Here is a 14,701-nt window from a genome sequence, read left to right on the forward strand (position 1 = left end):
GAATGATGCCTCACCTAAGAGAAGCAACAGGGAGTGTTTTTTAAATATATATTTTTGTTTTTCTGGTTAGGTGGGAATGACGTTGCGTGTGGGAGTCGCTACAGGCTCCCCTGCCTCAGCCGGCTCATCGGGCTTTCATGCCTTCACCGGATCAACAGGCAACCCTGCCTCAGACGGTCTGTCAGGTTCCCGCGTCCCAGCCGGCGACAGGTTCCCACGCATTAGCGGAGGTGACCGGTCCGCTCATGATCCCGGGGATCGTCCCTTGGGTTGCCGTCCTCACTCCCTGAACTTGCTTCCCGACTCTCAGCTCACATCGTTACACCTTTAGCCTTTAAGCACGGCACGATAATGCCGTTTCCACACGCTGCCGTTTAACCTGTGGGCTCGCTCTTGCAATGATCACTTTCCTCTCTCTCAACCAATGGGTGTAAACGTTGGGATGTATTCATATGTCAACATGCCCATGTTCACTTGCTGTTTTTCAGCAACAGCTTTCAATAACCATCCACCTCCCCACCAACACCAGCTAGTTATACTACCCTTAAGGCCTGTCATTGGAACTGATTCTCTAGGCCAAACCGTTCAGACGCTACAGTCGTTTTCGTGAGATGACAGTTACGGAAGTCCTCCATTGGCGGATGCAGTGGACTGAGACGGAGTCCATATGCAAAAAAACGGATGTCTCCAGCTTTAACAGATGGATTTTGATGGGGAGACAAGGCCATACCCCAAACTATTTAATAACATTCCATATTTCATTCCGTCTCTGTTCATTCAGTTAAGCATGTACTGAAATAAACTGCATTTTGATGACCCACCCAACAACTTTGGATTGATATTGGATAACCCATAAATCAGGTGAATAAATGTTATTTGTTGTCCTCAAATCAAATGATTTGACTGTATCTGTTTACACACAGACAGAAACATAATAATACAAGGAATATCAGTAATACATGGTTGATGATGGTATATTGCCCTCACAGGCCAAACAAAGACCAATGTGTGATGTCTCATGACACAAGCAAACCTTAGCATCTCCATTATTACAGATGTGTGTGCGTGCAGGAACCGGTGAAACAGAGACGATCTGGAGGAATGGAGGAGAGAAGTCTGAGGTTCACTTTCGATAAAAGGAAGGGATATGTCGTTATGATGACACGTCTTGCAAGTCAATGGACAAGTAGATTTGAACTTCAATATTTATTGTGAAACTAGAATGTCAAATTATGGTGTTGCTGATTGTCATTAACTTTTGTTCTGTGAATTCAGAGGGTTTGGTTCCATCCCCTACCATAACCAGAACTGTTTGCCACATCTCACAAAAGATGCTGCAGTCTGCCAATGGCAACCTGATAGAATTCCACTCAGTGCCTTCTGTAACTCGATGCAATCTTTTATCTCACCAGTTCTAGGGTTCTTATCTGGGGGTTCTTATCCCAAGACTGAGTGGAGCTCCTTGTGGCGTTAGTGGAAGAACAAAGTCGAGGCCAGTCAAGGACATCACCACAGCCGTTCACAGGAATGATAACGATCCCAAAGGAGACCGTAAGGTACTGTAAACACTGCCAAGCCTTGTGGTAACGTCCCTTCAACCAACACCACAAGAAAAGGTTGCGTAACACGCACAACCCCACATACCAACCCAACCCACATACACACTCATGCCTGGTTGCCCTTGAAGTGAAGACCTGTGGCTCACTTATATAACCTCTTCGATATTAAGACCCCTATTCCGACTGATATTTGTGACTGACCGGCTCAAATCGGTCTTATGTAGCAAAATTTTAAATTGGGTTATTTACATTGGTAAAAAGTAGAGACTCAGAGATACAAAATGTTATATCATACACTGCATTTTTGAGGAGCAATGGGAAAGTAATTCTGCCAAGAAAGTTGATAAACTCACTTTTGAGAAAAGGGCCTTTGAATGTTTTGGTACCTACTGGAGAGCTCTCCTTTGTCTACATCCATTCAGCATTGTTCACACCCTCTTAAGCCAGCCCCACCCAAGTATTTAAGGATTCACATGAGGTCATGTGCTAAACAGGGAGTAGTTGTCACGTTCTGACCTTCTTCTTTTGTTATGTCTTTGTTTTAGTATGGTCAGGGCGTGAGTTGGGTGGGTTGTCTATGTTGTGTTTTGTGTTTGGCCTGGTATGGTTCTCAATCAGAGGCAGATGTCGTTAGTGGTCTCTTATTGAGAATCATACTTAGGTAGCCTTTTCCCACCTGTGTGGGGTGGGTGATTGTTTCCTGTTTTGTTGTTTGTGTCACCATTCAGGACTGTTTCGGTTTTTCGTTTTCATTCTCTTTGTTATTTTTGTATTGAGTCGTGTTCAGTTATTATTAAATTATCATGGACACTTACCACGCTGCGTATTGGTCCGATCCTTGCTACTCCTCCTCAGAAGAGGAGGAAAGCCGTTACAGTAGTGTAGTAAAGATTAAGACTAAAAGTGGTAGTAGCCTACAATAAGGACAAATTCCAGGTAAACAGAAAGTGTCCAGATACAAATATTTCATAAATATTAGATTACACTTACAGAGACACATTTGTCTAAATTGATGGATCACGTGAAAGAAATGTTATAGCCACCAGCCACATCCAGTGGTGGAAAAAGTACTAAATTGTTATACCTGAGTAAATGTAAAGATTCCTCAACAGAAAACTACTGAAATAAAATTAACCCAGTGAAATACTACTTTAGTAAAAGTCTAAAAGTATTTGGTTTTAAAAATACTTAAGTATCAAAAGTAAATGGATTTGCTTAAATGTACTTAAGTATCAAAAGTATAAATCATTTTAAATTCCTTATATCAAACCAGACGGCCCAATTTTTTAAATATTTTTTTATTGATGGATAGCCAGGGGCACAGTCCAACACTCAGACATAATTTACAGATTAAACGTTTGTGTTTAGTAAATCTGCCAGATGAAATGCAGTAGGGATGACCAGGGATGTTCTCTTGATAAGTGTGCGAATTGGACAATTTTCAAAATCTAGTACTTTTCAGTGTCAGGGAAATGTTTGGATTAAAAAAATAGCATACTTTATATACAGTTACACACACACTTATCACATAGTATTCCATACATAAGTTAAGGTCATGCAACCTGAGTTGAAACCTGAGTGAGGTGCACATGTACAGTACATAAATAGATGCATGCTCCATATATTTATGTAGTGGACACTTGATACGGTCACATGATATTGTTGTGGTATGTCACAAAATCATGTTACAACCACACATATCAATATTCATTTCATATCAGTATTTTACTAAGTTTTGCTAAGTGGATTGGTCTCCAGAGAAGGTGTAAACGGTACAGCCAAATGGTTACTTGCATAGTAGCAATATCAGAAATAGATAGTGTCTATATCAATATAATTCTATACAGAATGTACACAAACAATATCAATAACGATAGTGATAACAATAGATGAAGTAGTAATATGCATACAATTAGGTGTCACGGCCGTCGTTCAAAGAAGACCAAGGTAGAGCGTGGTGAGCGTACATTTTCCTTTACTTAGTCAAATATCGCCAACAAAACAAGAAATAACAAAAACGACCGTGAAGCTTACAAGGGCAACAGTGCCCCTAACAAAGACAACTTCCCACAATCACAAAAGGGAAAAAGGCTGCCTAAGTATGATTCCCAATCAGAGACAACGATAGACAACTGTCCCTGATTGAGAACCATACCAGGCCAAAACATCGAAATACAAAAACCTAGAAAACAAAACATAGAATGCCCACCCAAATCACACCCTGACCAAACCAAATAGAGACATAAAAAGGCTCTCTAAGGTCAGGGCATGACATCAGGGGTAAAGTGGCTTAGCAGCAGGATTTGAAAAAATAGTAGCAGCAACGTATGGCGTGTGTTAGGGGAGAGTCATTTAAATAGAGGCACTGCAGATAGTGCTGATGACTGGTCCGTCCGAACCACGCATTAACAAGGGAATCTATATTCGAAGAGCCTGTTTCTGTCCTGCCCTTGACTTTGGTGCAGGGCATGTGATGTCCATAGCCTCTTCGTCGCAAAACTCCCTGATCTTCTCAAAAAGATACGTTTGTCTAGCTATGTCCAGTCCAGGTGGTGCTTGTACAGGCAGACCATCTATGGGAGGAAGGATGTCAGCGTTGCGCAGCAGCTGAAACCTGGTCCCGACTGAGTCCGAACGCTCCTTGGCGAAAACAACACCAGGCCCCAGAGCAGCGAAGCTGTAAAACAGGAAAGAACAAAAAATGAAGACATTACAACCTTGCACAACATCTATTCCCCTCCCAAGTTTAGATAAGAAGAATAACCTCATACAATGCAATGAAAATGATATTCTCCTGAAGTGCTGGTACAGCTTCATCTGTGGTAGTGGCCTGAAGTATGGAGTCAGGTGTTGTTGCCAGCCATAGCTTTCCACCAGCACCGTACCATCCTCCAGTCCAACCAGCTGTGGGATGTGAGATCAATAAAATTAGTTCCAATCATGTTGGAGGTCAATTCAATAATCAGAATGTGTTTATGCTTTACATACCAAGTGTTGTCATCGATTCCTTGTAGAGACGCCACACTGCTGCTTTTGTCACATGGGATAGCAGTAACTTTCCACCAATTCCATATACAAATATTTTAGCATTATTATAGAGTAGACACAAAATGGCATTCTGAGAGAACATCACTACACACAGTTCATACACGCAATGTTAGCTAGCTAGCCTGCCATCTAACGTCAGCTGTCTAGCTAACAACAAGCTTTAGCAATACAAATCGATTGTCATAGCTAAGTTAACTAAATAGGTTCAATGTTAGCTAGTTAGCTTGCTAATATTAGGCTATAACTAGCCATGTGAAATGGCATTCTGAGAAAACATCACTCATGTTACACACACTTCATACACGTAGCTAGCAAGCCAGCCATCATGGCTAGCTGGAAGATTCCTGACTTTTTCTTTGGCTAAACCAACTAGGCTCGTAATTTAACTACTTTATTCATATTTACGGATGGCATAAACATTTGTTATTAAAGCACATGAAAGTTCACATGTTTGAGAAGACATTTCTGCTCCAAAAAACACATTTTGATGAAAATAAAATAAATTACGTGACTTGAGTCATACGCCTAGTTTCCTGAATCGGGTCACATTTTACAAAGTGCTCTGTGAACGTCGCATGGTCCAGTGTCTTATGGCGCCAGAAAGACCCATCTGCTTTCTGTCAGTGGAGCTGACTAGAACTGTCAGGTTTCACACCCCACATTTACATAGGGAGTGACTTGTCATATTTTCTGGCCTATCCAGACAAGTAATCGATATCCTCTCCCTCTGAGCGATGGAGCCCAGCTTGGGAGATCGCATATTAAAGGGGACAGTCTAGCGATTTCAGCAATTGTGACATTCTCAGCCGGCTTTAGAACTCTCAACATGAAAAAAGACTGAACAATTTATTAGAATTGAAACACGACCACTTTCTCTTGATCACAGAGGGATGTGAGCAAGTAAAGCGGAAGTTGTAACAAGTCTGCAGACATTCGAATGGTGTCTTTTCATCGCTCAGAGGAGGCTTGGCAGAAGATGCTCTGTCGTCAGTTATATGAAATGGGGCCAAATATGTTCTCACTAAATATGATCATATTTATTTTACAGTTATAAGAAAATCAAATTATAAATAACTTACCAGAAGATTGCCTGTTACTATATTTTGAAAATGTTTCAGTCATTTCAAGCCACACTTGTTGAATAGGAAAAAAAATCATATTTTCATAATTTCATAATTTCTCAATATGCCTTAGCTAGCCCGTTTGTTTCACCTCCCACACATGCGGTGACCTCACCTGGTCTAAATGATATCTCTAGAGACAAAACCTCTCTCATCGTCACTCAATGCCTAGGTTTACCTCCACTGTATTTACATCCTACCATACCCTTGTCTGAACATTGTGCCTTGAATCTATTCTTCCACGTCCAGAAACCTGTTCCTTTTACTCTCTTTTCCGAACGCACTAGACGACCAGTTCTTATAGCCTTTAGCCGTACCCTTATCCTACTCCTCCTCTGTTCCTCTGGTGATGTAGAGGTTATTCCAGGCCCTACAGCGCCTAGATCCACTCCCATTCCCAAGGCGCTCTCATTTGTTGACTTCTGTAACCATATAAGCCTTAGTTTCATGCATGTTAACATTGGAAGCCTCATCCCTAAGTTTGTTTTACTCACTGCTTTAGCACATTTGACCAACCCAGATGTCCTAGCCATGTTTGAATTCTGGCTAAGGAAGGCCACCAAAAATCCTGAGATTTCTATCCCCAACTAAAACAATTTTTGTCAAGATAGAACTACCAAAGGGGGAGGAGTTGCAATCTACTGCAGAGATAGCCTGCAGAGTTCTGTCATACTTTCCAGGTCTATGCCCAAACAGTTCAAGCTTCTAATTTTTAAAATTAATCTCTCCAGAAATAAGTCTCTCACTGTTGCCGCCTGTTATAGACCCCCCTCAGCTCCCAGCTGTGCCCTGGACACCATATGTGAATTGATTGCCCCCCATCTATCTTCAGAGTTTGTTCTGTTAGGTGACCTAAACTGGGATATGCTTAACACCCTGGCAGTCCTATAATCTAAGCTAGATGCCCTCCATCTCACACAAATTATCAAGAAACCCACCAGGTACAACCCTAAATCCGTAAACATGGGCACCCTCCTAGATATTGTCCTGACCAACTTGCCCTCCAAATACACCTCTGCTATTTTCAATCAGGATCTCAGCGATCACTGCCTCATTGCCTGCATCTGCGATGGGTCTGCAGTCAAACGACCACCCCTCATCACTGTCAAATGCTCCCTAAAACACTTCAGCGAGCAGGCCTTTCTAATTGACCTGGCTCGGGTATCCTGGAAGGATATTGACCTCATTCCGTCAGTAGAGGATACCTGGATATTCTTTAAAAGTGCTTTCTTCACCGTCTTAAATAAGCATGCCCCAATCAATAAAAATAAAAAACAGGAACAGATATAGCACTTGGTTCACTCCAGACCTGACTGCCCTTGACCAGCACAAAAAAAATCCTGTGGCATACTGCATTAGCATCGAATATCCCCCGCAATATGCAACTCTTCAGGGAAGTTAGGAACCAATGTACACAGGCAGTTAGGAAACCAAAGGCTAGCTTTTTCAAACAGAAATTTGCATCCTGTAGCACAAACTCCAAAAAGTTATGGGACACTGTAAAGTCCATAGAGATTAAGAGCACCTCTTCCCAGCTGCCCACTGCACTGAGGCTAGAAAACACTGTCACCACCGATAAATCCACTATAATTGAGAATTTCATGCTTTCCACCCAGCTTCCATGCTTTCCACCTGGCTTCCCATACTCCAGTCAACAGCCCTGCACACCCCACAGCAACTTGCCCAAACCTCCATCATTTCTCCTTCACCCAAATCCAGATAGCTAATGTTCTGAAAGAGTTACAAAATCTGGACCCCTACAAATCAGCTGGGCTAGACAATCTGGACCCTCTCTTTCTAAAATTATCCGCAGCAATTGTTGCAACCCCTATTGCTAGCCTGTTCAACCTCTTTATTTGTATCGTCTGAGATCCCCAAAGATTGGAAAGCTACCGCGGTCATCCCCCTCTTCAAAGGGGGAGGCACTATAGACTCAAACTGTTACAGATCTATATCATTCCTACCCTGCCTTTCTAAGGTCTTCAAAAGCCAAGTTAAGATCACCGACCATTTCGAATCCCACCGTACCTTCTCCCCTATGAAATCTGGTTTCCGAGCTGGTCATGGGTGCACCTCAGCCACGCTCAAGGTCATAAACAATATCATAACCGCCATCGATAAAATATAATACTGTGCAGCCGTATTCATCGACCTGGCCAAGGCTTTCGACTCTGTCAATCACCACATTCTTATCGCCATTCTCAAGCCTTGGTTTCTCAAATGAATGCCTCGCCTGGTTCACCAGCTACTTCTCAGACAGAGTTCAGTGTGTCAAATCGGAGGGCATGTTGCCACAGGGTTCAATTCTCGGGCCAACTCTTTTCTCTGTATACATCAATGATGTCGCTCTTGCTGCTGGTGATTCTCTGATCCACAGCTACGCAGATGACACCATTCTGTATACTTCTGGCCCTTCTTTGGACACTGTGTTAACTAACCTCCAGATGAGCTTCAATTCCATACAACTCTCCTTCCGTGGCCTCCAACTGCTCTTAAATGCTAGTAAAACTAAATGCATGCTCTTCAACCGATCGCTGCCCGCACCTGCCCTCCAGTCCAGCATCACTACTCTGGGCGGTTCTGACTTAGAATATGTGGACAACTACAAATACCTAGGTATCTGGCTAGACTGTAAACTCTCCTTCCAGACCCAGATTAAGCATCTCAAATCCAAAATTAAATCTATAATCTAGTTTCCTATTTTGCAACAAAGCATCATTCACTCCTGCTGCCAAACATACCCTCGTAAAACTGACTATCCTACCGATCCTTGACTTCGGCGATGTCATTTATAAAACACTCTACTCAGAAAATTGGCTCCAGGTCATCTATAAGTCTTTGCTAGGTAAAGCCCCGCCTTATCTCAGCTCACTGGTCACCATAGCAGCACCCACCCGTAGCACGTGCTCCAGCAGGTATATTTCACAGTATATTTCACTGGTCACCCTCAAAGCCTATTCTTCCTTTGGCCACCTTTCCTTACAGTTCTCTGCTGCCAATGACTGGAACGAACTGCAAAAATCACTGAGGCTGGAGCTCCCTCACTTTAAGCGTCAGCTGTCAGAGCAGCTCACAGATCACTGCACCTGTACATCTGTAAACATCCAACTACCTCATCCCCATATTGTTATTTAATTTAATGTTTTGCTCCTTTCCACCCAAGTATCTCTACTTGAACATTCATCTTCTGCACATCTATCACTCCAGTGTGTAATTGCTCAATTGTAATTACTTCTCCACTATGGCCTATTTATCGCCTTACCTCCATGATCTTACCTCATGCAAGAGGTGTCACCTCAGTTCCTGGTTCAAATCTTGGCTTTATCACATCTGGCCATGATTGGGAGTCCCGTAGGGCAGTGCACAAAAGGCCCAGGGTAGGCTGTCATTGTAAATAAGAGTTTACTGATGTAATGGGAAAATAAAGACATCTCAAAGAGCTCCTTTTAAGAACCCTAGATCCCCTCTAGAACAACCCCTCTAGAACCCCCCCCCCCCTTCCCTCTGGGTGCACTCAATGACACCAACATGTTCTCCATCCCCCGCTATGGTTCTATCTTGTTGGGCAACTTAACTCTTGGTGAATGTAGAGTTTTAGCTAAACCTGTGGGTCTTTGTACAGTATTTCCTGTTATGAAGTCAAATAAGTCAGAGAATACCCCCAACCAAGTACATGCACAGTAGTAACAGCTCACTGTGTTAAAAGTCGTCGACAGTAGTCTGCATCTTTTGTGTATTTATTGTGTTGCCAAACAGTTGATTCTCAACCTATGCTAATCTAAAGTGTTCTTGTCGCCCATAGACATCTAGAACCCTATACTACGAATCAGGTTCGAGGAGTTAGCGAGTTAACTTTGGTCAACTCTGAGTTCAACTTGGGATAACCGGTACCACGAAAGTGGATCACTTTTTAGCCAGGTAAATTCCTATAGCAATGAATCCTTTAGAACTAACCTGCTCTGGTACAGGTTAAAGGTGTCCGCATGCTTCCCAGGCGAACCAGTTTGGAATCATTTGTGCATATACGTATTATGACAACGTGTGACATTTTTGTTCATTTTGGACATCGGTGAGGGGTTTCTCCGGAACACATTTTTTGCTTCCAAGCGGCTGAGGTGTTACGTTTCCACTTCACAATAACAGCACTCAGGGGAATAACTTTCACTGGGGATGGGGGGACATGTCCCTCGAATGTGAAACAAAACAGGCAACGGTGTGCTTTAGGACCATGTGTACGCCTCCGTGCGGTTGGGTAGGCTGTTTGGAGTGTTTATCTGATTGAATTTAGGACCACGTGGACACCACAGAGCGGCTGACAGCCTGTGTGAAGGCAAAGCTTCTGGAACGCTGGCTGGACCAGCGTGGGAGAGTTGAGCATAGTTCAGTGTGTGGGTTGCTCTGTTTGACCAAGTTGTGAGAGGAACAGAAATGGGTTACTCTTTAGTTGACTGATGTAGCTGGCAAGGTAACTGCTGTTTAACTTAACAGGGAAAAAAACTAAACTAGTGTTTATTCACAGTGCTGAGCTAGTATTGAACCTGACATGTACCGTTAGCTACATTCTGTTACGTTACAGCCTTATTTTAAAAAACAACAATAATTCAGCACACAATACCCCATAATGACAAAGTGCTGCCCTCAAACCAAGGCACTCTGCCTGCTAATTATCTATAGGCATTTTCTCAACTTATGAATTGTTAATTATTTTATGACATGTTTTTCTTTTCTAACAATTTGAATTGAGGGGTGTTCCACCTCCTCATCAATTCACATAGAAGTAGCCCAATTTCACTGTTGCAGACAATTTATGTTTGAAGCTTTACTGAGCCGGACACACTTCGCTCTTCTACAAGAGGAGACCACAAACACTTCCCCAGTGTTTCCGCAGATAACGTATGCAGACATTTGCACATCTCCAGTCAGAAAATTACATGCACAAACTTTTCCCCCTGGCACATTTTCCATCTGGTGCCCGCATTGCCTTCATTGTCGTTTTCCTTACTAATAATAACTTTGGACACGTGTGTGTTCGTATCAAAGTAAGTGCCTTATTACGATATCATTATAGTCTCAGTATGTCGTGTTGTCGTTTCTACCACAGCACACCGTATTTATGTATGTATGGAGCATACTGTATTTACTGTTTTATTCACGTGTTCCCATATTGGTGACAAATCATGCAATCCTTGCATAGATTGTAATGGACAAAAATGATGTGTGTAAAATACTTTTTGGAAAGTTGTACTGATGAGTTGATGCTAAGCTAAATGACAGCTATATGTGGCACCATGTTTGTTGACATCATACAATGCATTCTAGTAGTTACGTTAACGTCTGTCAGACCAAAGATGGTCCACTCGACTGACTTAGATTGTTATTCAGGGTTGCCAGCATAGACCCCCTTTCCAGAGATTTTATTTTTATTTGGCGAATGACCTTCTACTGTATTTGCCCCCCATTTATTGATTTAAAAAAAACATAGTTAGTAATATTTCCTGCGTCATATCCCCCTACGATACCGTCCCCCAATTCTACCCCCCATGGACTTGAAATCCCCAAAATATTTTAAATTCTCCCCCTGTTGTAGTTTCAATGAGCAAGGCAGAGGCAAGTACAGAGGAAAGTTGGGGAGGGGGGGATGGCAGGAAGCGACAGAATAGAGGAGGCAATTTTTTTACAAGATTAAGAGTGGGACACAGCTAGTTGAATACGATTTTAAATGTGATAGGAAGCATCCAACCGGAAAGTGTGATTATTGCCAGGAAACAGAGACCGTGGAGCAGGTATTGATACAGTGTGTGGAGTAACAGAGGGAAAGAGAGCGACTGAGATCTAGCATGAGGGAGAAGGGGATACAGGAAATGAGTTTAAAGAGTATATTGAGTAGAACACCATTAGATATGGACAGACCGGAGACGGCATTAACGATAAGTAATAAAATAAAGACGGCACTTCTAAAAGCCTATTTCACACCATAGCCTGCTGAATTTGCCAGGTAACTTTTCTTTCATTTAGATTTCGGCACAAATTACGATGTGGCTCTGACTCGCCCATGGTTTAACGTTTCAGCATTGTCCCAGCGAAGCGTTCGGCGTTCGACTAGCCATGTGCAACATGAACTCGCAGTTACAAGCCTGCTGAAGTTAACGGCAGGCAGACTATCAATATCCACTGTCTAAGTACAGACGAAGCAGGACCTGGAATGTGAAGCTAACTGAAGCCGGCTAGCTTTATAAAAGCCTGAGTAGATATAGCTTGCTTCTTAGTATACCACTCTGCTGTGAAAAACAGGTTATGAAGTATCTGACATTGCCACAGTGCCAATACAAATACCATTCACAACACTGCCGGTCATGTGGCCCTCAGCCCGAAAGAGACTCTCTGTACTTTCCAGGGCCAGGTATCAAAAGCCGTGTTAAAGAGCAACGCATACACCCCAACATGAACCCAACTAAGGCGGAGGAAAGCGTTTTTTACAACAAATAAAGACTTAATTACAGGCTCGCTGACTGACTTCCTGGCGGCTATTTGGGCAACACAGTGTCTTCATGAGGTCGTTAAAAGCCAAAGTTAGACAGAGCGTATGCATGTTATGAGCACATGACATCTCCAGCTGGGGGAGAGTGCTGTTATGTATTCAACCTCTAGTTCTCTTCCTTCAATCTCCTTCACTCAATTCAATTCAAGGGGCTTTATTGGCATGGGTAACATATGTTAACATGGCCAATGCAAGTGAAGTAGATAATATACAAAAGTGAAATAAACAATCAAAATAAACAGCAAACATTGCACTCCGCAGAAGCTCCAAAAGTCATAATGTCCTATTATGTATATATACAGTGTTGTAACGATGTGCAAATGGTTCAAGTACAAATGGGAAAATAAATAAACATATTTATGGGTTCTATTTACAATTGTGTTTGTTCTTCACTGGTTGCCCTTTTCTTGTGGCAACAGGTCACAAATCTTGCTGCTGTGATGGCACACTGTGATATGGGAGTTTATCAAAATTGGGTTTGTTTTCGAATTCTTTGTGCATCTGTGTAATCTGAGGGAAATATGTGTCTCTAATATGGTCATACATTTGGCAGGAGGTTAGGAAGTGCAGCTCAGTTTCCACCTCATTTTGTGGGCAGTGAGCACATAGACAGACCTGGCTCTCAAAAGAAGACAGGCTAAGGCGGCCTTTCTCAATAGCAAGGCTATGCTCACTGAGTCTGTACATAGGCAAAGCTTTCCTTAAGTTTGGGTCAGTCATAGTGGTCAGGTATTCTGCCACTGTGTACTCTCTGTTTAGGGCCAAATAGCATTCTAGTTTGCTCTGTTTTTTTTGTGAATTCTTTCCAATATGTCAAGAAATTATCTTTTTGTTTTCTCATGATTTGGTTGGGTCTAATTGTGCTGCTGTCCTGGGGCTCTGTGGGGTCTGTTTGTGAAGAGAGCCCCAGGACCAGCTTACTTAGGGGACTCTTCTCCAGGTTCATCTCTCTGTAGGTGATGGCTTTGTTTGGAAGGTTTGGGAATCGCTTCCTTTTAGGTGGTTGTAGAATTTAACGGCTCTTTTCTGGATTTTGATAATCAGCAGGTATCGGCCTAATTCTGCTCTGCGTGCATTATTTGGTGTTTTACGTTGTGCACCGAGGATATTTTTGCAGAATTCTGCATGCAGAGTCTCAATTTGGTGTTCGTCCCATTTTGTGAATTCGTGGTTGGTGAGCGGACCCCAGACCTCACAACCATAAAGGGCAATGGGTTCTATAACTGATTCAAGTATTTTTAGCCAGATCCTAATTGGTAAGTTCCTTTTGATGGCTCTCACTCTCTTTCTCTCTCTCTCTCTCTCTCTCCCTCTCTCGCATTCCTCCTGCTTTCTTGCTTTTTCTTTTTGGATAATGAGCAAATAGAGGGAGAGAGACATGGACGAAGACTAAGGAGTTAACAAGTTGTTTGGAGAGAGAGAGTGAGTAATTGTCTCTCATTCTTATTCTTTCCATATCTTTAGACTATCACACACACACACATTTCTGTCTCATACAAACGTATACGTCTGCTCATTTGTTATGTGAATAATAGAAATGGAAAGAGATGGGTAGCAAGGAGAGAATGTGCACGTGAGAAAGACTGCAAAGGTCCTCTAGGCCATATCATATGACTGTGGAGAGGGAGGGAGGCGTGGTGAGGCGGGCGTGTTTGTCTCAGCCAATCACAAGACTCCTCCTGTCTCTGGTTAGCTGTGAGCCTAGGGCGGGGCAGGTAGGCAGGCCCATGTGTTCCATTGAGACCTCCTCTGGGAAGATAGTGTTCCAGACCAGCTGGCTGGTTGGCTGTTTCTACATGTCTCGAACCTTTGACTCCCATTCATCTAGCTGTCCTTACACTTTATGTAATGATTATGCGGCCCTCCTGGCTTATGTTTACAGTGACTCTAGCTGCTGAGTGTGCTGTTGTGGAGTGTTGGTGAACTAAATGACCTGTTAATTGTCATAGGGAGAGGTCTCATTGCTGATCCAAAGTGTTCCATGATGTGTGTGGATCATGAGGCCTTCAGCTCCAGTATGTAAAACTCATAACTGGTACATGTAATGGATAGGAAAAAAAAAATAATAATTCAAATGAACTCATCTTGCAGGTATGAAACAAATGTTATTGTTAAGTGCACTGCAGTGCTAACCTATACATCTGTGCACAGCATTTGTTCGATTCATTTAACCTGTGTTCTGCCAGGCAAGTTATTGAGAACAAACTCTCCTCTACCATAACAACCTGGAAGTTGTCTTCAGTGATTACTTATGCCACTGATGTCATGCAGGATGATGGTGATGTAATGCATTACACAGGCAGATGCAGTTCCTGGGGATATATATCTCTCTGGGACTGGAGGCCCCAGGCCACGCCAGTGAACAAGGCCCAGCTGAGAGCCTACAGGCTGGAATGACTGTTCTGCTTGTGTCTCTGACCACCCTGACTGCTATG

The 14,701-nt window shown here is 42.7% G+C and overlaps 1 long non-coding RNA gene across 2 annotated transcripts; it reads right to left on the reverse strand.

The window, feature by feature from the left end:
- Positions 1–3,517: 3,517 nt before the first annotated feature.
- On the reverse strand, positions 3,518–9,173 carry LOC135559657 (uncharacterized). 2 transcript variants are annotated; one of them, XR_010458498.1, is made up of 3 exons: positions 4,548–9,173; positions 4,331–4,463; positions 3,518–4,236 (listed from the first exon to the last, which is right to left on the reverse strand). It is a non-coding gene; the product is annotated as an uncharacterized LOC135559657 (long non-coding RNA). The 2 variants fall into 2 exon arrangements; XR_010458497.1 differs by having other exon boundaries at positions 4,331–9,173.
- Positions 9,174–14,701: the final 5,528 nt, after the last annotated feature.

Source organism: Oncorhynchus nerka, linkage group LG14 (genome assembly GCF_034236695.1).
Source record: "Oncorhynchus nerka isolate Pitt River linkage group LG14, Oner_Uvic_2.0, whole genome shotgun sequence".
NCBI classification, from domain to species: domain Eukaryota; kingdom Metazoa; phylum Chordata; class Actinopteri; order Salmoniformes; family Salmonidae; genus Oncorhynchus; species Oncorhynchus nerka.